Source organism: Dromiciops gliroides, chromosome 1, assembly GCF_019393635.1.
Source record: "Dromiciops gliroides isolate mDroGli1 chromosome 1, mDroGli1.pri, whole genome shotgun sequence".
NCBI lineage: Eukaryota > Metazoa > Chordata > Mammalia > Microbiotheria > Microbiotheriidae > Dromiciops > Dromiciops gliroides.
Genome location: NC_057861.1, coordinates 108,197,025 through 108,221,786, shown reverse-complemented (window position 1 = coordinate 108,221,786; position 24,762 = coordinate 108,197,025). Strand labels below are relative to the sequence as shown.

Here is a 24,762-nt window from a genome sequence, read left to right as displayed (position 1 = left end):
GCAAGGACAGCAATTCTCCTCTCAGACAAGTCAACAGTAGTCAAGTCAACTAGCATTTATTTAATGCCTATGATGTGCCAGACCCAGTCTGGGGATTAAAAGAAAAGCAACAAATAAATAAGCAAATAAACAAACGTAATGGACCTGAAAAAAAGAGAAACTGGGAAGATATATTTTGCTTAATGGTGCCATAGATTATACATTTATTATCAGTGCTTAACATATAAAAAATGACAAGCAGGATGACTTCAGAAAGGCTTGGAAAGACACATATGAAATGATGTATTGTGAAGTGAGCAGAACCAAGAGAATATTGTACATAGAACAGTAATATTGTTTGATGAAGAACTGTGAATGACTTGACTATTATCAACAGTACAATGATCCAAAACAATCCCAAAGGACTGTTGATGAAACATACACTATCCCCCTTCAAAGAAAGAACTAATATTGATGGAACAGACTGAAGTATGCTATTTTTTACTTTCTTTCATTTTTTCCTTTTAATCAAGTCTTCTTGTACAAAATGACAAATATAGTAATGTTTTACATAATCAGAAAAAATATATGCACTAAAAAGCATAGTACAAAAACATAATATATAGGAAGAACTCTAATTGTTGAGAATCTCCTGTTTAATAAACCCAAAGACTCTAGCCTCCAGAATAAGAACTCACTATTTGACAAAAACTGCTAGGAAAACTGGAAAATAGTATGGCAGAAACCAGGCCTAGACCAACATCTTATACCATATACCAAAGCCAAAATGGGTACATGATCTTGAAATAAAGGGTGATATTGTAGATTAGAAAAGGAAGGAATGGTTTACTTGTCCGATCTATGTAGAGGGGAAGAATTTATGACCAAAGATAGAGAACATTATGAAATGCAAAATGAATCATTTTGATTATATTAAATTAAAAAGGTTTTACACAAACAAAACCAATGCAACCAAGATTAGAAGGAAAATAGAAAGCCCTGGAAACAATTTTTACAGACAGTGTGTCTGATAAAGGCCTCATTTCTAAAAAGGAAAATGATAAAATGATGGAGAAGATGTGGGAAAATTGGAACACTAATGCATTCATTGTTGGTGGAGTTGTGAACTGATCTAACCATTTTGGAGAGCAATTTGAAACTATGCACAAAAGGATATAAGACTGTGCATACCCTTGACCCAGCAATACCACTACTAGGTCTGTATCTCAAAGAGATCATAAAAAAAGGGAAAAGGACCCACATGTACAAAAATATTTATAGCTAGAAATGATGAGCAGGCAGATTTCAGAAAAACCTAAAAAGACTTAAGTGAACTGATGCTGAGTGAAGTAAAGAGAACCAGGAGAACATTGTATACAATAACAGCAGCATTGTATAATGAGCTGTGATAGACTTAGCTCTTAGCAATATAATGATCCAAGACAATTCCAAAGGACTCAATGGAAAATGTTCTCCAAGTTCAGAAAAAGAACTGTGGGATCGGAATGAAGATTGGCCCATACAATTTTTTTTACTTTTTGTGGTTTTTTATTTTTTATTTTTTGAGGTTTTCCTGTTTTGTTCTGATTCTTCTTTCACAACATGATTCTTGTGGAAATATGTTTAATGTGATAGCACATATATAACCTATATCAGATTGCTTGCCATGTTGGGGAGGGGAGAGGGAAGGGAGGAAATGAGAAAAATTTGGAACTCAAAATCTTATAAAAATGAATGTTAAACTATCTTTACATATAACTGGAAAAAAATAAAATACTATTAAGATTTTTTTTTTAATTTTTTTTCTTTTTGGCGAGGCAATTGGGGTTAAGTGACTTGCCCAGGGTCACACAGCTAGTAAGTGTTAAGTGTCTGAGGCCGGATTTGAACTCAGGTCCTCCTGACTCCACGGTGCTCTATCCACTGTGCCACCTAGCTGCCCCTATTAAGATTTTTAAAAAATCTATAGCTGCTCTTTTTGTGGTGGCAAAGAATTGGGAATAGAGAGGATGCCCATTAATTGGGGAATGGCTAAACAAGTTGTGGTATATGAATGTAATGGAATACTATTGTGTTGTAAGAAATGATGAGCAGGGGACGGCTAGTTGGTGCAGTAGATAAAGCACCGGCCCCGGATTTAGGAGTACCTGAGTTCAAATCCAGCCTCAGACACTTGACATGTTACTAGCTGTGTGATCCTGGGCAAGTCACTTAACCGCCATTGCCCCGCCCAAAAAAAAAAAAAGGAAATGATGAACAGGCAGATTTAGGAAAAACCTTAAAGGACTTACAATGAATTGATATTGAGTGAAATGAACAGAAGAACCAAGAGAACATTGTACTCAGTAACAACATTATGTGATTATCAATTGTGATAGACTTAGCTTTTCTCACTAATAAAATGATCCAAGACAATTCCAAAAGACTCATGATAGAAAATGCACTTCATGTCCAGAAAAAGAACTATGGGATCTGAATGCACTTTTGTTGTTGGGGTTTTTGTTTGTTTCTTCTTTCTTGTGATTTTCTCCTTTTGTTCTGATTCTTCTCTCACAACATAGCTAACGTGGAAATATTTTTAACATGATTGTAATGCATAACCTATATCATTATTGTTTGCTGGCTTCAGAAGGGAGAGGAGAGGGAGGGAGAAAAGTTTGAAACTCAAAATCTTACAAAAATGAATATTGGAAACTATCTTTACATGTAATTAGAAAAACATAAAATAAAATACTATTTTTTAAAAAGAAGGAATATAAATAACCAAATCTCAGAAAAAGAAACTGAACAAGCCATAAAGCAGCTTCTAAAGAAAAATATCCAGGGATCAGATTAATTTGAAAGTGAATTCTACCAAAAACCCAAAGAACAATTTATTTTAATATTATTCTATTTTCAAAAACTGGAAAATAGGGAATCCTATAAAATTCTTCATGTTATATAAATATGCACTTGATATGAGATATCCTCCTTTCTCCTTTTACATTCAGTCTATTCCAATATGTTGTTTTGGTAGAAGCATATAAAGAAAGTATCTGTGTGAAGCCTCACAAAGATAATGGAATTGGTGGGAGTGTTTTAATAGCTTTTTCAGATAATTGTGTATATTCTTTGATACAAAACTCAACAAGTGGTAATTTCTTAAAGTTGAATTATAATATGAAATCTGAAATCATAGCTATGCACTTTTCATACTATTACATTAAAAATCCATTGGTTTGTCTTTGACAAGTGATTTTGTAACATCATACATTAGTCATTTGGAAAGTATTCACTAAACTTTACAGAGTGTCCAAATGATAATACATTTCACTATATGCATTTTTTAAAAAGTCTCATTCACTAATATTACCACCAATCCCATCAAAAAAATCTTTAGGTATTGGGAAACTGTCAGGTTCACAGGGACAGCCTAGTTTTCCAAAATTCTAATGCTTGCCCCAATGCTCAAATTTTATCATTGGTAACAAATGCTATCAGTTTTTTTCTTGAACTGACAGGTTTATTTAATTTCCTTTTTGAAAAATTACCTATCACATACTTATGTCTGAATAACCATAGTTTGTCAGTCATTCTTTCAAGTAAAAATGATGGTCCATAAAAAAGAAAACCCAGCTGATTCAACTCACAGCTCAATCACACAAGTGATTTTCCTTGAGAAAAACATCATACTTCAGTAAGCAGAAGTACTTTATGCATAATTCCAATTTTATCACAAAATGTTGAAAAGTTTTGTACTTGGGTTGAGATTTAATAAAATCATACATTTTTATTGCTTCATCAAGGACATTCTTAGTTTGAACTGACTAAAAAAAATGACATAAACAACAAAATGTCTGATGGTAAAGATTACAACTGTTGTCTTTTGTCCTTGAAGAGGACCATGATATCAAGGTGATGTCATGAGTTGCAGTGAATTGGATTTCAGTGAAGGAGGTCTGCGCAAGCTCACCGACCTCACTCTCTCCTTCAGAACCATCTGGGTCCAGTGGCAAGGAATGTATCAGGACAACTGAAAATAGCCCCGGATGTTTTATTTTTTTATCTTAAAGGCACTTAGGGTTAGTGACTTTCCCAGGGTCACACAGCTAGTAAGTTTCTGAGGTGAGATTTGACCTCAGGTCCTCCCAACTTCAGGGACAGTGTTCTGTCCACTGAGCCACCTAGCTGCTTCACAATGACTGTTAGTATAGTCTTTTTTGTGATAAGGACTTGAAATTGGTATACCCCATATTCTACAGGATAAAAGCTATTTATAGTTTTCTATCTATTCCTGAAGGAAAATAAAAGAAAATCATGGAGCATTAAGTTGGGAGTAGGGGAAAAAAACACCCACCTGCATTTACCTTGGCAGTTTATTTTTCAGTATGAATTAATTCATGGTATTCAGAGTGTTTTGTCCATGCTCTTCAAGTTTTATTTTGAATGAGACATCTTGTTCAAATTTACAGTGTGACATCATTAACAACTTGGAAGTGAGGATTCATGCCTCCTCCTGGCTTATCAGTAAAGATTAGAAAGGGTTCATAACACAGTGAACTTTTCCTCTAGGTGTTCTTTAAGACTGTGTCAGCCTCATGAGCCAATAATATGTCACCTGAGACTACTTAAAATTGGTTAGGCTTTCTTGCAAATGTGTGATGACATGGAATTTGGGCAACAGGCAAAGAAAAGCACCTTTTTATGTCTGGAAGTTGCCTTAGTGTTCCTAGTGTCCAATAGTATGACATTGTCCCTTTAGCTCCAACTAAAGTGCTTAATTTATTTTCAGTGGCACAACCTTTGCTGCTTCAGCTTTTAACATTATTTGTAGGTATGGTAGAAACAGACATTTCACCACTGTTCTTGCAAATCTATTCCTGTCAAACAAAAAACAAAAACAAAACCAACAACCCTCTGGGGATAGAAATTGTTGTCCATATCAGATTTTAAATTTGTAAACTAGGAACCATACAGTTTAGACAATCTCTGCCACCTCACACCGCCCCACTCTTTCCCCACACATATAGAAAGGGCAGCCTCTGTATTTAGATAATGAGTAAAAGGAACAATTAACATGGTTAGGGGAAGAAGAGGAGAGAAACTAGGTCCAATGGGGATTCATTGTTTAAAGAGTCCTCTTGAGCCCCTGAAAATACTAGATTCTTGATCAGTATGAGGGAGCCTCTGTGATTCAATAACTACCAGATTTTAAAAAATAGCCTTTAACCTGAATAAGGGTATGAGATATACTGAAGAGACCCACCAAGAAAATATGACATTGTCATACTGCAGAGTCTCTGAGTTCTAAGGGGCCTCAGAGTTCATCTAATCCAATTTATAACTAATAATAATCCTATCTTTGGAATAGCTAGGTGTTACAGCGGATAGCATGCCAGACCTGAAGTCAGGAAGACATCTTCCCAAGTTCAAATCTAGCCTTAGACACATACTAGCTGTGTGACCCTGGGCAAGTCACTTTAGCCTCTTTGCCTCAGTTAACTTGATATGTAAAATGAACTGGAGAGGGAAATAACAAACCACTCCAGTATCTTTGCCAAGAAAACCCCAAATGGGGTCACAAAGAGTTGGGCACAGCTGAAACAACTGAACAACAACAAATCCTGTCTTCAATATCTCTAGCAAATGGTTATCCAGTCTTTAATCTAAGATCTTCAGTAACAGAATTCATTCAGTGCCTCCAAAGGGAATGAAGTCTATTTTTGGACAGTAAATTTTTCCATACATGGAACTATTATTTGCCTCTGTCCTGTTGTGCCTAGTTCTGCCCTCTAGGGCCTAGAAACACAAATCTTAGTCCCTCTCCCAGCTGATAGCTCTTAAAATACTTGAAGATAGCTATTATGTCTCTTCAGATCTTCTCTTCTCTCAGCTAAATCTCCTCAGTTATTACATGTAAATCTGATAATGGCATTTTATACAATCTTCTCAATAATCTGGTCTCCCTCTTTTGAACTGCTTCAATGTGTCAATGTAAACGTGGTTGGTTCTCTGAAAGAAGATGTGATCAGCTCAGAGCAGAGTACAGTAAAGCAATCAGTTCCCTTATTCTGTGCATTATTATAAGTTATCCTTGGCTTTTTTAGTTGTCATATCATACTCAATCCAGTCCAACAAACACTTCTTAAATGCTTACTGCATGCAAAGCACTGTGTTAGGTGCTGGGAATAAAAAGACAAAAGAAAAAAACATACCAGTTTCTTCCAAGAGCATTTCCATCCCACCCATGTTTCCAGCCTAATTTTAACCATCCTTGACTTATAAAGAACTTAACTTCCATCCTACTGGTAGATTATAACATGTAACAAATTATTATCTGCACAATAATTTGAGGGAGGGGGCAGCTAGATGGCGCAATGGATAAAGCACTGGCCCTGGATTCAGGAGTACCTGAGTTCAAATCTGGCCTCAAACACAACACTTACTAGCTGTGTGACCCTGGGCAAGTCACTTAACCCCAATTGCCTCACCCCCCAAAAAAAGTAATAAAATAATTTGAGCGAGAAGAAGTCACTAATACCTAGGAGGAACAGGAAAGACTCACTGTAGGAGGTAGAAGCTGAACATATTCAGTAGTCCTCCAGATTAGTAATAACTTCAGAGACTAGTCTCCTCTTCATCTCTACTCTAGACCAGTCCTCTATAGTAAGAGAATAAGAGCCCTCTCACTTGCCGTACTATCCTTTGATATGTCTTTCTACAAAGCTAATGATATAATGTATATTCTTTCTTTTTTTCTTTGGAAGGTTAAGTGACTTGCCCAGGGTCACACAGCTAGTAAGTGTCAAGTGTCTGAGGCCGGCTTTGAACTCAGGTCCTCCTGAATCTAGGGCCAGTGATTTATCCGCTGGGCCACCTAGCTGCCCCTATTTTTTCTTTTAAATAAAAATGACTATTTCTGTTATTTCTGTTTCATTTTGGTTAGTTTCATATTCAATCTTAACTGCAAGGATAAGTTATCACAATGAAGTTGATTGCTTTATTTGTGCCTTTATCTAAACTTTTTTTTAGGCAATGGGGGTTAAGTGACTTGCCCACAGTCACACAGCTAGTAAGTGTCAAGTGTCTGAGGCCAGATTTGAACTCAGGTCCTCCTGAATCCAGGGCCAGTGCTTTAACCACTGCGCCATCTAGCTGCCCCCTATCTAAACTTTTAAATTGTGTCCATTTGACTTTTTTCTTTTCTGATACTACTCTGACAAATGTTATATATCTTGATGGGACCTTAAAGATAATCTAGTCCAACTCTCATTTTTAAAAGGCAAAGTAACATGCCCGTGGTCATGGCAGTGGTAGAGCAGTGTTTTACTCCAAGAGTCCAGGGCTCCTTCCACCAACTAGCAGAGCCTGGTCCCTCAACTTAATACTAGTGCAGCTCTTTTCACCAGGGGTCTGGCGAACTAATCCTGCATCTGCATGATTTTGTGCAGTTTGAGAGCTAAGAATCGTTTTTACATTTAAAGTAACATAAAATCTTTTTTAAAATGTGAAAATAATTCTTAACTGAAGACTTCAAAAGCAGGCATTTGGTGGGATTTTGCCAAAATTCGCCTGTCCCTGCACTGTACTACAACTTTTCTTACTCTATCAGTTGTTCTATTTTGTTTTGGAATTTGTATCAGAATGAATGAACTAACTGATTCATAAAAAAGTATATATTGATGCCTTACTATGTACTGAATGCTGGAGATGCAAATACAATAGCAAAAACAATTCTTCCTCTCAGGGAGCTTACTAGGAGACAACAGCAGAGCAAGAGCAGAGATTATTATTTTATGTTATGTACATAACAGTTTTGGTTCTGTTACTTGAAAGTACAGTAAGTTCTGCCATCTGGAGGTCAGTTAACTAGAATTTTCTATTGATAGGTATTTTTGTACATGTATAAGAAAATGATAGCTGTCATGATGGTGACTCTTAGTCATTGTAAGATCCAGAGATGCCTTCTGAAACATCAAAGAAAAATTAGATTAGATCCTTTATAGTTTTAATGTTAAATATGTCATATACTCTTAATTCTTTGAAAACTAGCAAATGTGTATGTATATATGTAATAGATGATAGCTAAACTATTACTATTGCTTCACTATATCAGGTAATAGAGACTTTCTATTGGGGGAGGGGCAATAAAGTGTTTCAAAGGGGAACTAAAATGCTTTCTAAGAATCATTTGTGAATCTTAGAAAAATCTTTGTAAGACTTCTCTTTTTGCTATATAGCTATAAGTACCTAGGTAAACCAGCGTGAAGTGATAATAATTAAAGAAAGCTGACCCAAGGCTATTCATAACTTTAGAAGAGTTTTTTGGTATTATACAAGTGAAATAAAATATTAGGCTTATTAATCCTGATAAAAATCTGAGATGAAAAAAGGTTCATTTTGCCCTAAAGAAAAATAAATACCTGATCATTTCAAAAAGACATGGAAAATTAGATTAGTAGCATGCATTAATGTAATATTTATATCCATTATGTTATTTGATCTTTACACACTGTGAAATAAAGAGGACAAGTTTATTTTACAGATAAGGAATCTGAGCCCCAGAAATTTAAGTGAAAGTAGAGAGTCATGTATCTTGTACATCTCAGAGCTAAGATTCAAACTCATTTTGTTTGATTTCATATCAGTCCTATATCTACTATACTTCACTGAACAATGTAGAAAGACATTACATTATTTTGCATTGGGTCATATATATATGTGTGTGTGTGTGTGTGTGTGTGTGTATAAAATACATGTTTATATGTATGTATGTATACATCAATATGTTTATATGTGTGTATGTGTACATTTTGATATATCAAAATTCTTCATTATATGACTAAGTTAAAACCAAGTAACTTTCATAGCTACATAGTATTGTAATGACGTAAAATTATACAACTAAGTGGTGAAGTAGATAGAGTACAAGGCCTGAAGTCAGGAAGACTCATCTTCCTGAGTTCAAATCTGGCCTCAAGCACTTAGTGTCTGTGTGACCCTGGGCAAGTAACTTAACTCTGCCTCAGTTTACTTCTCTGTAAAATGAGCTGGAGATAGAAATGGCAAACTTCTCCACTATCTTTGCCAAGAAAACCCCAAATGGGGTGATGAAGAGCCTAAATGATTGAACAACAACAAAAATACACATATAAGGGAAAGGTTATATTTATATAAGTTATATATATATGTGTGTGTGTGTATGTGTGTACATATATGTTTGTGTATTGTGTATACATATATGTATGTATGTGAACATTTTTCATCTTTCTACTTTACAGCCACAAATCCTATAGAATGGTAATAAAAATGTTGGGATTATATTTCAATTGGCTTAAAAGAATCTGACTTCAGGATTCCACGGGGGCTATTCTTCAAGTAATCAGAAATGTACTTTCTTTCCTGTCTTGTTTTTGAAATATTTATTTGCAAGAATGCCAAAGATACACATTTCATGAATAGCTGATGTTGACAAATGGAATAATGAGTTATTTTTTCATGGCTTTGTTAGCTACCATAATGTGATATTATGGACCAGTCATAAAATAACCCTTTAAATATTGATAATATCACCTTTAAACGTTGTATTTTTAAACCTGAACATACTGGAACTTAAATGTTTATAATTTTTTTGTTACAGTCTCTCTCAATATTAAGTTTGTTGGGAGAAGCGATAGGAGCAAATAGGACTGTAGAATATGTGGAAAGCAATATGTAATAAGCCTAGAAAGATAATGGTGGAGAAGAACTTTGAAGGCCAAAAGAAGAGTATATATTTGATATTAGCGATGATAAGCTTGAAGTTCATTGAGATGGTAGCATGGGGAGGGGGGAGGAGGTCTGTTACAGAATCACAGTTGTACTTAAGGAAACTCCCTTCTGTGACTGTGTGGAAGATGGTTTGAAGTAGGGAGAAACTTGTGACAGGGAGTCCAATTAAAAGGATGTTGCAATAGTCTAGGCTAGAAGTGATGAGTGCCTCACTGGGGTGGTCTGTGTGAAAGGAGAGAAAGGCATATATCAAAGAGATGGTGTAGAGAAAGAAACAACAAGATTTGGCAACTAATTATATATGTAGGGTCACAGTGAAAAGTTAAGGATGACACTTATGAAGTTGCAAGACTGGGTGACTAAGAGTATGATGGTGCCCTCAACAGTAACAGGGAAACTCATCAGGTAGATTTGAGGGAGAAATAATGAGTTCTATGTTTGAGATGCCAAATGTCTAACAGGCATTTGGTGATGTGAGACTAAGGCTAAGGAGAGAGACTAAGGCTGGGTACATAGATCTGGGAATCATCTGCTTAGAGATTATAATTGAACCCACAAGAGGTGATGAAGCTGTCATGTGAGTGTAGAGAGAAAAGAGCAAAGAGCCCAGAAGAGAGCCTTGAGAGACACCTACAGTTAGTGGGTGAGACATAAATAAAAATCCAACAAAGGAGACTAAAAAAAAGGTGGTCAGATAGGTAAAAAGAACTAAAAGTGAGCAGTTTCCATTTACACCATTTTTTGTGTGTGTGGTAGCAAAAAACTAGAAACAAGGTAGACGCCCATTAACTAGGGAATGGCTGAACTCATTTTAGTTCATAAATGGAGTGGCTAGAAGCAGCTAATGACAATGACCACCTTCAGGAGCTTTGCAAGGCTGAGACAGTCCTTCAGCAAGCCAGAAGGAGGAAGTGTACAAGCATTGAGAATGGAGTTTGGGGAAACTTGAAGAGCATGTTTCTCCAGTGCCCAAGCCCACACTTCAACAGATCAACAATATTGCAAGAAGCTGGGACTTGAGAAAGATGTTGTCTGGGTTGGTCAGAAGGACAAGCGCAGCAACAGCAACTCACCTTGAGAGGATTTTGAGGCAGCTGGGTCCTCGCTGGGGGAACTATGCCTTTTCCCCTAGCTCCCGGCCCTCCTTTCAGTCATCCCTCAAATGAGGGGGCCCTCATTTCACCACTCTTTATTCCCCAGCTCCCTTCACAGAAGGGAATGCATTCTCCCCTCTCCCTGTTTCCTCTCTGGGCTCCACCATGCATTCAGGATGAAAGGGCGAGCCCATCCTTGGGCAGAGGAAGTGAGAGAATAGAGAGATGAGGAACCCAACAAATTGTTATCAGGTCTAGGAGTTGGTCAATTGAGCTCTCTATCTCCTGGGAGTATTAAGGAACAGGGAAGGATGGGATCAAGATTTCAGATATTCATTCATTCATTCACTTTGAGGTAAATAGGTGGGAGGGAAATTAGGAAGTTTGCTGCTTGTTAGTTCCACATCTCTTTCATCTCCCATCTCTCAAATAAAGCAATCGAAAGCAAGTCTAATCAATTCAAAGCCCTGCAAATATTTTGGGGGTTTTTGTTTTTGTTTTTGTGAGGCAATTGGGGTTAAGTGACTTGCCCAGGGTCACACAGCTAGTAAGTGTCAAATGTCTGAGGCCGGATTTGAACTCAGGTCCTCCTGAATCTAGGGCCGGTGCTCTATCTACTGCGCCACCTAGCTGCCCCCCTGCAAAAATTAAAAAAAAAAAATATGCTCACTAAATGGTATTCTTGATTCTTGGACGAATGTGTGATCATTGCAACCTCTCATCTTGTGTGACTCTTGCCCATGAGCTGATTTATATTATCTTCTCATTGGTGACTGGGCAAGGATCCCCCTTTTAGTGCAAAGCTTCTTAAACTGTGGGTTGTGACCCCATATGGAATCATGTAACTGAATGTGAGGGTCTTGAAAAATGTATCAACAGTAAAAGATTATGTATACCTATTTCATTTACCAATATATAGGATCACATAAACATTTCTTTGGCGAGAAGAGGTCATGAATGGAAAAAGTTTGAGAAAGCCTGTTTTAGAGAACCACTAGCTAAGGTAATATTTATAGATGGTATAAAACTGTGAATGCATGAAACAAAAAAACCAGAAGTTCCCTTTCAATCTTTGGAGGAGAAGGTGTTTTCATTGGGGCAGAATAGGAGGCAAAGGACACTAAGCCTAATCAGTCAACTAGCATTTCTTAATAATAGTTATTAAGCTGTCTGTAGCATAGTTTTCCTGATTTGGAGAATAAGACTACTCTGGGGACAGCTAGGTAGCACAGTGGATAGAGCACCGGACCTGAGTTCAAATCTGGCCTCAGACACTTAACACTTACTAGCTGTGTGACCTTGGGCAAGTCACTTAACCCCAATTGCCTCACCAAAAAAAAAAAAAAAAAGACTACCCTGAACTTTATCACAGTCATATTTTATCATGATTTTTTTTTCTTCTTACCATTTTGTGTACAGGCCAAAAACCAAGCCAGAACTTAGCTTACTACCTTGCTCTTTCTCACCTATTCTAAGGATTATCATAACTTTAGAGCTGGAAGGGAAATCAGAGGCTATTTTATTTATCTTCCTCATTTTACAGTTGAGGAAACTAAGGCCTAGAGAGTCTATTTAGGGACTCACTCAAGGTCACACCAGTAGTTATAAGTCAACTTCATAGTTATGCATAGTAAGTCAACAATTATTAAATTTGCCACACTGTACTATCACTCTTTGCCAGACTGTACTAACCTCTGGAGATACAAAGAACCCTCCCCCCCCAAAAAAAAATCATTCCCTGATCTCAAGGAGAAAGTCTCACGGTCTAGGGAAGAAGTATAACAGAGGGGATTCAGACCCCTGTCACCAGATCCTGCCAGTTTTTCTGCTCCTTTCACACACCCTATGTGTTCTTTCATACACCCTGTGCATTCATTTATCTTGTCAAATGATATTAAAAGCTCTTTGTAACCCATTCACCTGACCTGTGATTTCACTTGTAATCAGAACTTCTTCCAGTGAGGAATTCCTTTCTTCCAAAGCTGATTGGCAACTGTTCTGCCACAGTTTAGAGAACATCCTGAAGTAACGAAAGGGGAAATGACTGGCCCAGGGTCACATGGTTCATGAGTACGTAAAACACAATGGGGGGGGGGGAGTTTGCAAGGCAATCAGGGTTAAGTGACTTGCCCGAGGTCACACAGCTAGTAAGTGTCAAGTATCTGAAGTCACATTCAAACTCAGGTCCTCCTGACTCCAAGTTTGGTGCCACCTAGCTGCCTGCTTAAGCATGATTTGAAATTAGATCTTCCTTATTCCCAATCTGACACTCTCTCCGCTCCACTGTACTCCACATTATCTCTCTTGTAAGTCTAAAGATAGGGAGGTATCTGTATTAGACTAATGAGAGATTAAAGATCACGGGAAACATCTTTTAAAAGTAGAATAGAGACCACTAGAAATGAACTAACGTGTCTACATCTATATTACCTTCCCCCGCACTGGTTGTCTGAATAACTGCACTCTGCAAATAGAATGATTGGTGGCATCCCTTTGATTTATTCCTAAAGTTAAGGAGTACCATCCTAGGCGGATGCCATCATAAGTGTTTCAGTAGTGAGATTTAGCCTACATGACAGTCTTGGTCAAGTTAGTCATCCTTTGTACCTCAGTTTTTATATTCTTAAAATGGAAATGCTTGTCTGCTACCACCCACCAGAGGGTAATTTGAGTATGATAATGTTAGTCAAGTACTCAGAAGCTTTTGAAAGAACTATGGCATAGAAATACAGACTGTTGTTTCTGTCCAGAAGTCATAATCAGTTGACAAAAATTCTCTAAGCATTTGGGAGCTTTGGATAAAAGGTCATATATGAATATTAGTCATTCATTCCATTGTCATCATTGTTTCACTCTACCATAGAAATGTTTATTAGTGTATTCAGTTGAATTCCCTTGGCCCCAGTTTCACATGGGGTCACTGACTTAAGTAGTTCTCAGTTGAGAAGTTTGCAGCAGCTTCTAAAGTCCTGAGATTACAGAGTATTGAGCAAGGACCACACTTAGCTAGAACATGATCTAATAAGATTGGACTGTCAAAACAAAAAGCACCAGGATGTGTTTAAAAGGTTTTTAAGAAGCAAATGTTAAATAAGGACTGTGAGAACTTCGACCGTAAAGCATGTAGGCTGGAAGCCAGTTTTCTTCTTAATTTCCAGTGTGATATATGATATACTCACCCCATTTAAGCCAACATTTAAGCTGCATGAGGTCTGATTAAACAGAAGTAATAGATAGTACCTGTATATTGAGAAATTTTAATTATTTGTGTCATTAGTAGAATGAAGCATCAGAAATTATTTGAAGCATATTGGTAAATCTCTAGAGTAGTTTGGATTAATTCAAAGTGGCTAAGATAAATATATATATCATTGTTATGCAAATTCTTTTGCCTTTTGTGTTATTAAATATGTGGTTTTCAAGTTTAAAATTAGTCAGATTTCTCATTACTATATTAATATGTGATCTAGTTGACCTTTATAGCAGGTATCAGCATAATACCTGAATTGCTTCAGTAATCAAATTTAGGCTGAATAGACTTTTGGAAAATCTTTATCAAAATCTTTATTTATAATCTGTTAGTAAATACATCATCCCTGAAAATGGTTAAGATATTTAATACTATGTAGATCAGCATTAACTACTATTTTTTTTTTTTTGGGTGAGGCAATTGGGGTTAAGTGACTTGCCCAGGATCACACAGCTAGTAAGTGTTAAATGTCTGGGGCCGGATTTGAACTCAGATACTCCTGAATCCAGGGCCAGTGCTCTATCCACTGCGCCATCTAGCTGCCTGCCATTAACTACTCTTAAAAGGCTATTATTACATATTTTTTAAATTCCTAATGTGGATTTTTTAGGCATCTTATTAAATCTGGCAAATCCCCATTCATTTCCTCCCTTCTTATTCAGTGACTTTTTAGCCTCACAAAAATCGCTAGATGCCTTTTTAGCTTTTATCTCCTAAATATCCACTGGTACCTAATTTGTTCAATAACAAATTGTAGCTCCTTAGCCAACACCAATCTAATAAGGGAAAAAACACTGGGCTATGAGTCCTAACTGTGTTTTGAACCTAACTGAAGTGGAGTCATTCTGTCTAATATTTCTGCTTCATTATTTGAAAAATGAGAATCCCATAATGATATTTGCCACTTAGCTGCTGCTCAGTTATGACATTAGGCTATTTGTGCATCAGATTAACACATTTGCTGTACTTCATGTGTATACATACATACACAAAATTGTATAGTTAGAAACAATTTCACTTATGTAATTTGGGAAAGGTTTTGTTTAGACATTTTAATAAGTCATCTACAACTTGTCATTAACCAACAGAGGAAGTATGTATATAATCAAGAACAGGAAATTATTCTCATCTTTTGCCAGTAGTGGAGTTGTACTGAGTGGGGTGCTTGAGAGAATTAGAAAACAAAGGAAGCTCTCTCCATTTTGAATCATTAAAATGAATGTTAAGTGCTAAGAAATATAAAAATTCAGAAAAGCCCAAAATTCTATCAGTAATTTTAGTTTAATCATATTTCCTGTTAAAAGCTAAAGGACTTAGGGGCCAATTTTCATCTTTACGTTAATATGTAGAGTCATCTACTTCGACAGAACTGTCTCTGAGGTAATTAGAAATTCTTAATAAAAATTTAAATATGAATTTTTTTATTCAGTTAATAAAAGCATACTTTATTCACAGTATGTTGTGTAATACATCAGTATTTCCCCTTTCTTTCCTGTAAATTGTAATGTTTCTTGTGATTGGCCTTAGAAACCTTTTCCTGATTAAGGGATTGCCTGCTGAAGTCATCAGAGATTTCCCCTTCATTGTTTTTGGAAGAAATTTGAAGGGTTTAATGTGTTACTTGGGAAATGATGAAATCTAAAATGTTTTTTTAAATATAAATTTTAATGATGAAATAGAATCAAGAAAATACTTTTCTTGGGAATCAGAAATTCAAAGAATCAAAGAAATCACAAAGTTTAGCAATTCTAATTACATTTTAGTAGTCTTGGAAATGCTTTGGCACCTTCATCTACTCTCTTTCAAAGGTACCTGTGATCTCATTGATTTGGAAGTTCCCTCCAGGGATGCCTGCTCATCCAGTGTGACTCTTGTCACAACCTGTCCTCCCACAAGTTCACCACAGGAGGTCTGTCTAAGTCGTGGGAGGCCTTTCTCATCTAAGCATTTTGAATGTACTGGTGGAGGGAGCATTCTGGCTGTCCACCTACCTATTCCCTCTCACTCTTGCTGCATGACTAGCCCTTCTTCTCTTTGTATAATATAATTCTTTGATAACGTCTTATTCCTGTTCTGATGATGAACTCATAAGCAACCACGTAGGTTATACTCATAAGATATCTCTTAATTGCTTTCCATGGGATATGCATTTTTAAATCTTCAGAGACTGTATACTCCACATATCACTGTCATATATAAACACCAGCAGCATGTTGGTTTTTAAGACAGATCTGTGCTATATGGGGAAGCTTAAAATTATTAAAGGAATTCAGTTTCCTAAAGGCAGGAAAGTCCAACCTCCTGACTTTGAACATATTCATCTAACATTTCACCTGATAGCTACATCTAAGATTTCACTTTTTTCTTTGTAACATTTTAGTAGTTGAATTAAAATGTTATCATTATGGTAAGATCTCAAATGCATAGGAAGTAGTAGTCAACTGAATTTTCCAGTTTATTAAACCTTAACCAGAAACCTTTTTGTTTCAACTTTTGTTGTTGAAATAATGTTTAAAAATATATATCAATCTACTCTTCTTCCTTGGTAAGTAGAATGTAGTGAATATAATTAAATTTTTACTTGATGATTGTGGTAAAAAAATATGAAAGTTTTTTTAACAGTCGGTTAGGATAACTGAAAGACGCCAGTTTTCTTTAAGGACCACCCTTTCTGGGAGGAGACCAATGGCATGAGCTACGCACGCCAGTGCGCCTGCTGCGCATGTCAGACTGCCTGCTATGCACTGGACTTCCGGGGTGCGAGCTGAAAAGGCAAGGAGAAGTGGGGCTTTTTTCTGCTCCGCTGGTCTCCTGGCTGCGCTGCACAGACAGACGCGGACTGGAGTTTGACTTGGCCCGGCTCTCGGTTAACAGCACGCGCTTGACTCGGTCTCTCTCCCCAAAAGTGGCCTTCGGTTTTGGTGAGTTTTATACAGAATATAGACTAAGCCTAGACTTAAGACGATTTGTATTGTATTTCTATTTTCCTATCCTTCTAATCAACATCACCTTGTGACTACCATACAATAAAGGCTCTATCTAGAAAACCAGAAGCTTCTTCCATTTACTAGTCTGGGAGATAAATTAAGGGAAAAGTTAAGTAGGGGAGATTTATGATCTAATATCCAATTTTAATCTCACATGATTGAGGACCTTCCAGTGTCCTGGAGCTATCATTCAGAACATGAATTTTAATTTTACAGGGATGTAGATGTAGATGGTGTGGGGGATTTGGTAAAACCTGTCCTCACCCCAGACACAAGCTGAATGGTTTTTGTTTTGGTTTTATTCCTTATATGAACCTATATTCTTGTCATTTGACTGTGATTAAAGTCAAGTGCTAAAAAATATACATGTTTCCAATTAATGAAATTTGAAGTTTTATGTTTCAGAATTTTCCCTCCTCTGTTACAAAATTGACTATTTAAAAGTAACAGTGAGCACCTGTGTGCCAAATTTTAAATATCTTCAGTCTGTATATTTAAGTCTGAGACAGATAGATCTTACCTTGAATGGTAACTCCTTAGAAAGAGATCTCACAGATTAGGCCCCTCATGTTTACATACTCAGTGACTTTCCAACAGAGAGATAAATTCTCAAATTTGTTCATCTTCTGGAACCTAATTGTTAAACACACACTGACAGTTTGTCTTTTGGGGAGTTTTTTTGTTTTGGGTTTTTTTTTTTTCTGGGCAATGAGGGTTAAGTGACTTGCCCAGGGTCACATAGCTAGTAACTGTCAAGTGTCTGAGGTCAGATTTGAACTCAGGTACTCCTGAATCCAGAGCCAGTGCTTTATCCACTGTGCCACCTACCCAACTGCCCCCACACTGACAGTTTTTGTGACTCTCTTCTTCTTTTATCACCTTGCCATAGGGGGAAAAACATGACTAGGAATTTTTTGCTTGCTGTTGATCTTTCGAAAAGGGTCTCAGCATCCTTAGAGATCAGCTGAATAACCCTTATTTTATAGATAAACTGAGGCCCATGGGGTTGTGACTTACCTAAGATTCAACAGTGAATAAGGGGCAGAACAAGTACTTGACCCCCAAATCCAGTTTTCTTACAACTAACTATGTCAAGGAGAGATAATTTAAGAATTATTGGACTATCTGAAAGCTGTAACCAATAAAAGAGCCTGGAAATCATATTTCAAGAAATTACACAGGAAAACTACCCTGATATCTTAGATGCAGAGCGTAAAGTAGAAATTGAAAGAATCCGCCAGTCACCATCTGAAAGAGATTAAAAAACAAAAACTCCCAGGAATATTATAGCCAAATTACAGAGCTCCCAAGTCAAGGAGAAAATATTGCAAGCAACTAAAAAGAAACAATTCAGATATCATGGAGCCACAGTCAGGATCACACAAGATTTAGTGGCTTCTATGTTAAAGAAGCAGAGGGCTTAGAATATGATATTCCAGAAGGCAAAGGAGCTAGGATTACAACAAAGAATCACCTCCCCAGCAAAACAGTATAATCTTTCAGAGGGAAAATGGATAATTAATGAAATAGCAGACTTTAAGCATTCCTGACGAAAAGATCAGAGCTAAAAAAAAAATTATATTCAAACAGAAGATAAACATGAAAGAGAAATCATAAGGGTCTCAATAAAGTTAAATTTTTTACATTCCTATACAGGAAGATGATACTTGTAACTAAGAACTTTATCACTCTTAGGGCATTTAGAAGGAGTCTACTTGGACAGAGGGTGTGGGTATGAGTTGATGATATTGGGATGATCTCCAGAAAATAAAAAATGAAGGAGAAAGAGGAATGCACTGGGAGAAGGGGGAAGAGAGAGGCAGAATAGGGGCAGCTAGGGTGGCGCAGTGGATAGAGCACCGGCCCTGGAGTCAGGAGTACCTGAGTTCAAATCCAGCCTCAGACACTTAACACTTACTGGCTGTGTGACCCTGGGCAAGTCACTTAACCCCCATTGCCTCACTAAAAAAAAAAAAAATTAAGAGAGAGGCAGAATAGAAGAAATGTTCTCACATAAAAGAGATTCCCTGGGGACAGCTAGGTGGCACAGTGGATAAAGCACCAGCCCTGGATTCAGGAGGACCTGAGTTCAAATCTGGCCTCAGTCACTTCACACTTACTAGCTGTGTGACCTTTAGCAAGTCACTTAACCCTCATTGCCCTGGGGTGGGGGAAGCGATGCCCAAGAAAGAACTTTTATAGTGGAGGGAGAAATGGGGGGAGAGTGGTGGGCAATCTTTGAATCTTACTTTCATCAGAATTGGTTCAGAGGAAATTGTGTGTGTGGGGTACTGTTGTGCTATAAGAAATGATGGGGGTGGGGGTGGAGGTTCAGAAATACATGACAAGACCTATGTGAACTAAGGGAAAGTAAAGTGAAAAGAACTGAGAGATCACTGCATAGTAACTGCATTGATGATCAACTGTGAAAGACTTGGCTACTCTGTCTGATCAATGCATTGATCCAATTCAGTTCCAAAGGATTCATGATGAAAAAATGCTGTCCACCTAGAGAAAGAGAAACAAGGAACCTTGAGTGCAAATTGAAGATAATTTTATTCTCACTTTTTTTCTTGCTTTTGTCACAGATATGGCTAATATGGAAATGTTTTGCATATTTCACATATATAATCAATATATTGTTTGCCTTCTCAGTGAGTGGTAGAAGGATAAAAGGAAGGAAGGAAGAGAATTTGGAACTCAAAATTTAAAAAGAAATGTTTAGAATAAATAAGGAATAATTTTTTGAGGAGGAAAAAGAGTAAACTGCTACTGAACTCAGCCCTCAAGAGCTATCTAGAAAGCTCTTTTGGTTCAGAGTGGCAAAATTGTAGGTTTCTCTTTGGTCTGGGATTCCTGCCCTAGCTAATCCTCTGCAAGCTGGGCTAAATACTGGAAATAAGACTGTGTGTGGGGTGTGAGCCACACAGTCTATCCTAGGTGTGTGATCTGAAACTTTGTAGTAGACAACAAAACTTGCAGTTGCATCTGTCTCCATAGCAATGCCCTAACCCGGGTCTTGTAGAGGCCTGGGGTAGGTCTGGGACCTTGTCTTGCTCTGGTACAGAGCTTTGCCCTAGGTGTTGCTGTGCTCCAGCATATTCCTGGCTTGACCTCAGTGCCCAGGGTCCATAGACCTCCCTCCTTTCCCTTATGCCAAGCTGAGTTGGACAAATGACTCTCTGATTTTTTTCTGGACTTTCCCGATAGGATTTGGGATACAGATTTTTCTAGATCTATTTAGAGGAGTTTTGTGGAAGAGAGCTCAGGTGCTGTGGATCCTACCACTGCACTAGCCTCTGCACTGAGCTGTTTGGTCATTTAGTGCTCGAGGGACTAATTATGTTTCTTGCCACCTCCCAATTCCCAAACTCCTCCAAACATACATACACGCATGCATGCATAGATACTATATATATACATATTTTATACACACACACGTGTGTGCGTGTGTGTGTATGTGTGTGTGTGTGTTTAAAGCAACCGCAAACAGCTGGCAAAGAAAGGGGGCTATTTTAAGGGCAACCCTGGTATCTTGGGACCTCCATCTGCAAAGCTGTAATGGGCAGGAAAAGGTTCATGATCTGAAGTTTTCACACTGAAGCCAGACTGCAAGCTAATTATCACTATTTTTATAAGCTTGTGAAAATAACAGAATTGTAGAATCTTAAACCATCTAATCTAGCCTTCTCATTCTTATCAGTGAAGTAACTGAGGCCCAAAGAGAAGTGACTTGTCCAAAATCTCATAAAGCTGGTAGACAGACAGACAGACAGACAGATTTTTTTATTTAAGGGTTCATTTTAAGTAGCCTTGAATTTAGGCACTTGCCTGCTCTCTGAAAACATTGTGCAAGTGGACTATCCTTGTACCCCTAGAGGTGGGATTGTAACCGTGACAGTTTGGTCTTTCAGCTGTGGTGTTTTTTCCACTATTCTGATTTCCATAGACTCAGATAAACCGGCGCACTAAATTTAAAGCTCAGGAAAACACAAAAACACGTTGATGTTTCGTAGTTTTTAGGTGCTCGATGATTGATAATATAACAGTGCTAAGAAAACAGGATTTTTTAAGAACCTACCTTTTTGATAGAGCAGTTCTTAACCTTTTTTGTGTGTTCAAGGCCCTTCTGCCAGTATGCTGAAGCCTGTGAACCCCATCTAGAATATTTTTTTTCAAAAAATCACAATTGAAGAAAAGACTATAAATTTCAGTTAGAGATGAGTGAAAAGGATACCTCAGATAGAAAATAATTTACTATTTTGGTTTCACTCTATGTGTTTGCCTTTGTTGTGTGAGAATATTATTCTTATCAAAGTGCATGATAACAAATTTTGTATAGAAACAAGAAAGCAAATAGGGTAGGCTTGTGTCATACATAATGTTCCATCTTGCTAAGATTTTTCTATAAGGAGGGAACTTGAATAAGTCTCATTTCACTAAAGATGTCATCAGTACTTACTTTGTATGAGACACTGGGTTGCAAAAAGTTGAGAAGAAGGGGCAGCTAGGTGGTGCAGTGGATAAAGCACCGGCCCTGGATTCAGGAGGACCTGAGTTCAAACCTGGCCTCAGACACTTGACTAGCTGTGTGACCCTGGGCAAGTCACTTAACCCCAATTGTCTCACAAAAAAAGCAAGAAAGAAGGAAAGAAAGAAAGAGTCAAGAAGAACACAAACACTGAACCCTAACAAGCTTCCTTCTCCATAGAGGGAAGTGAGAAATATACACAGATAATTGTAATGCAAGTTTAAGAATGGGAATAGTCACACCCATCAGAATGGCCAGGATGACGAAAAAGGAAAAGGACAAATGCAGGGGGTGATGTGATGGGAAAAAAATACACTAATGCACTGTTGGTGGAGCTGTGAACTAGTCCAGCCATTTGTGGAAAGCAATTTGGTACTGTGCCCAAAAATCTATTAAACTGTGACCCTTTGAACCAGTGATATCACTACTAGGTTTATACTCCAAAGAGATCCTTGGAAAGAGAAAAAGTGCCCATATCAACAAAAATATTTGTAGAAGTTCTTTTTGTGGTATCAAAGAATTGGAAACTAAGGGCATGCCCTTCAGTTAAGGAATTACTAAACAAGTTATAGTATATGAATGTAATGAAATACTGTTGTGCTATAAGAAATGATGAAAGGCATGGTTTCAGAATAACCAAGGAAGACTTATGTGAACTGAACTGAACCTGGTTCAGTGGAACCAGAACAATTTATACAGTAACAGCAGTATTTTGTAAATGTAATTAACTTTGACTCAAGACCTGAACCACCTGATGCCCCATTTTGGCCTTGCAACAGCCCTGTTAGGTAGGTGCTGTTACCTCCTTTTTTACATTTGAGGAAACTGAGACAGAGGTTAAGTGTCTTCTCCAGGATCACACAGGAAGTAAGTTTCTGTGGCTGGATTTGAACTGGATTCTTGACTCTAAACCCAGAGTTCTACCCGCTCACCTGGCTTCCTACAAGGAACCATTGAAGGAGGAAAACTAAGAGAAAACAGTATCACAGAATAATTAGAGCCCACATTTATATAACAGTTTAAAATTTTCAAAGTGCTTCCATCAGAACAATCCCATAAGGCAGGTGGTACAGGTTTGTTGTTGTGTAGATGAGGCAGTGGGATCAATGAGATTAGATGATTTTGTTGTGGTCACATAGCCTGATTTTTATAAGTGAATTTCCCCCCAGAGCTTATCACTGTAAAGTACATGTAAATATTCTTATATCCAATGGGTGGTGTTTAAGATAGTAAAAATAAATAGGTAAATAAATAACAAATATGACAAATATCACAATAAAAGTGAATTGATTGATTAAACTGGAAAAAAACCACTTGTGATAAATATATTTGGAACTGCTGATTTTCTATAATGATTTTCCAGTGTGTGTGTATACACACATACATACATACACATACTTTTTTTCTTTTCAAATGAAGAATTAAAGTGGCAAATCTCTTAAAAGGCAGTAGAGATTCACTGTAGGTATGAGTAGTTGATAGTATATTTACCATCAATAAACAGACATAAATATGTCATAAGGAAGGTAGATATAGGACCAAATAAGTGTCAGTTGTAACAAAAGCAAGGGACAACCACTGGATAGCTCCTGTTCTCCACTGGTACCATGGATATATGCATATTGTCAAAAATTTAGAAGGAGGCCTCTGGCACATTGAGGGGTGCCCAGTGTAGGATTTATGAAAAGATAGGAAGAATTACACAAGATAAGAAGTTGTGGATGGTTTGAGATCTGCACAGTTAAAAGGAATCTTAAAAGGTTGAGATGAGTCATAAGGGAAGCCAAGGATTCTAAGAGTTGGAGGTTGGGAGAGGATATTCCTGGTGAACTTCCAACACAGAGGCACAGAGATGAGAGGTGGAACGTTGTTTTAAGGAACAGTAAGGCCAGATCATAAAGTGCATAGTAGGCAAGAGATTGGAAGATTAGAAAGGCAGGAAGGGGCCATGGTATGGAGAGTTTTAAATCCTAAAGGACTTTATATTAATAGGGAGTAATAGGTACCCACTGGAATTTATTGAGTAGAGGGGTGACAGGCACTTGACAGCTAAGTAGATGATGGATCTGAGTTGGGAGTAACTTGAAGCAGGAAGGCCAGTTAGAAGACAGATGCAAAACAGGCAGTTTTCCAATGAAAAAATAAAAGCCATTTATAGCCATGTGAAAAAAAAAATGCTCTAAATCATTATTGATTAGAGAAATGCAAATTAAAACAACCTTGAGATATCATTTTCCCCTATGATTAGGGAAAATTTATGTTCTAAAATATTTATATTTATATATTATGTTCTGAAATATTTATAGCAGCTTTCCTTGTAATGGCAAAGGACTGGAAATTACAGGGATGCCCGTCAGCTGGGGAATGGCTGAACAAGTTGCAATATAGGATTGTGATGGAATACTACTGTGCTATAAGAAGTGAGCTTGATGATCTTAGAAAAACATGGATGGGGGCGGGGGGTGGGGGGAAGCTAGGTGGTATAGTGGCTAAAGCATCAGCCCTGGATTCAGGAGGACCAGAGTTCAAATCCAGCCACAGACACTTGACATTTACTAGCTTTGTGACCCTGGGCAAGTCACTTAACCCCAATTGCCTCACTTTCAAAAAACAAAAAAGGAACTATAATGCATGTGGTAGAGATAGGCATTAGAAAGAAGGGCAGGGGCAGCTAGGTAGAGTAGTGGATAAAGCACCTACCCTAGATTCAGGAAGACCTGAGTTCAAATCCAGCCTCAGACACTTGACACTTACTGGCTGCGTGACCCTGGGCAAGTCACTTAATCCTCATCGCCCAGCAAAAAAAAAAAAAGAATTGTTTAATTAGCTAATTAATTAGTTTATTTATTGCTTAATTTGGGAGCCCTCTGAATAGAGGCATTAGTTTAAGTAATAGCAGTAGATAAGATTTCCTTCCCAAGGAAAAGTAAGAGGAGTGAAAAGGGAAAGGTAAGATGTTAGCAAGAAGGGAAAAAAAGGAAGCAGTCAAAGAAAGCATAATCAAAGAAGAGCAACAGCTAAAACAGAGTGTGCTGTAATGGAAACCAAAGAGAGAGAGACTTTGGAGAAGGAAGAAAAGAGAACCTTTCCAGCTGAAGGATTAGAAGGCTTCAGGGAAGAGGTGACCTTTGAGTTCTGCCTTGAAATTTAAGTAGGTTCTGAGTGAGATTG

The 24,762-nt window shown here is 37.4% G+C and overlaps 1 protein-coding gene and 1 pseudogene across 2 annotated transcripts in view; both read left to right on the top strand.

The window, feature by feature from the left end:
- Positions 1-24,762, top strand: part of NSMCE2 (NSE2 (MMS21) homolog, SMC5-SMC6 complex SUMO ligase) — a 246,366-nt gene that overhangs the window by 175,218 nt on the left and 46,386 nt on the right. The window lies entirely within an intron of this gene.
- Positions 10,552-11,003, top strand: LOC122736736 (annotated as a pseudogene).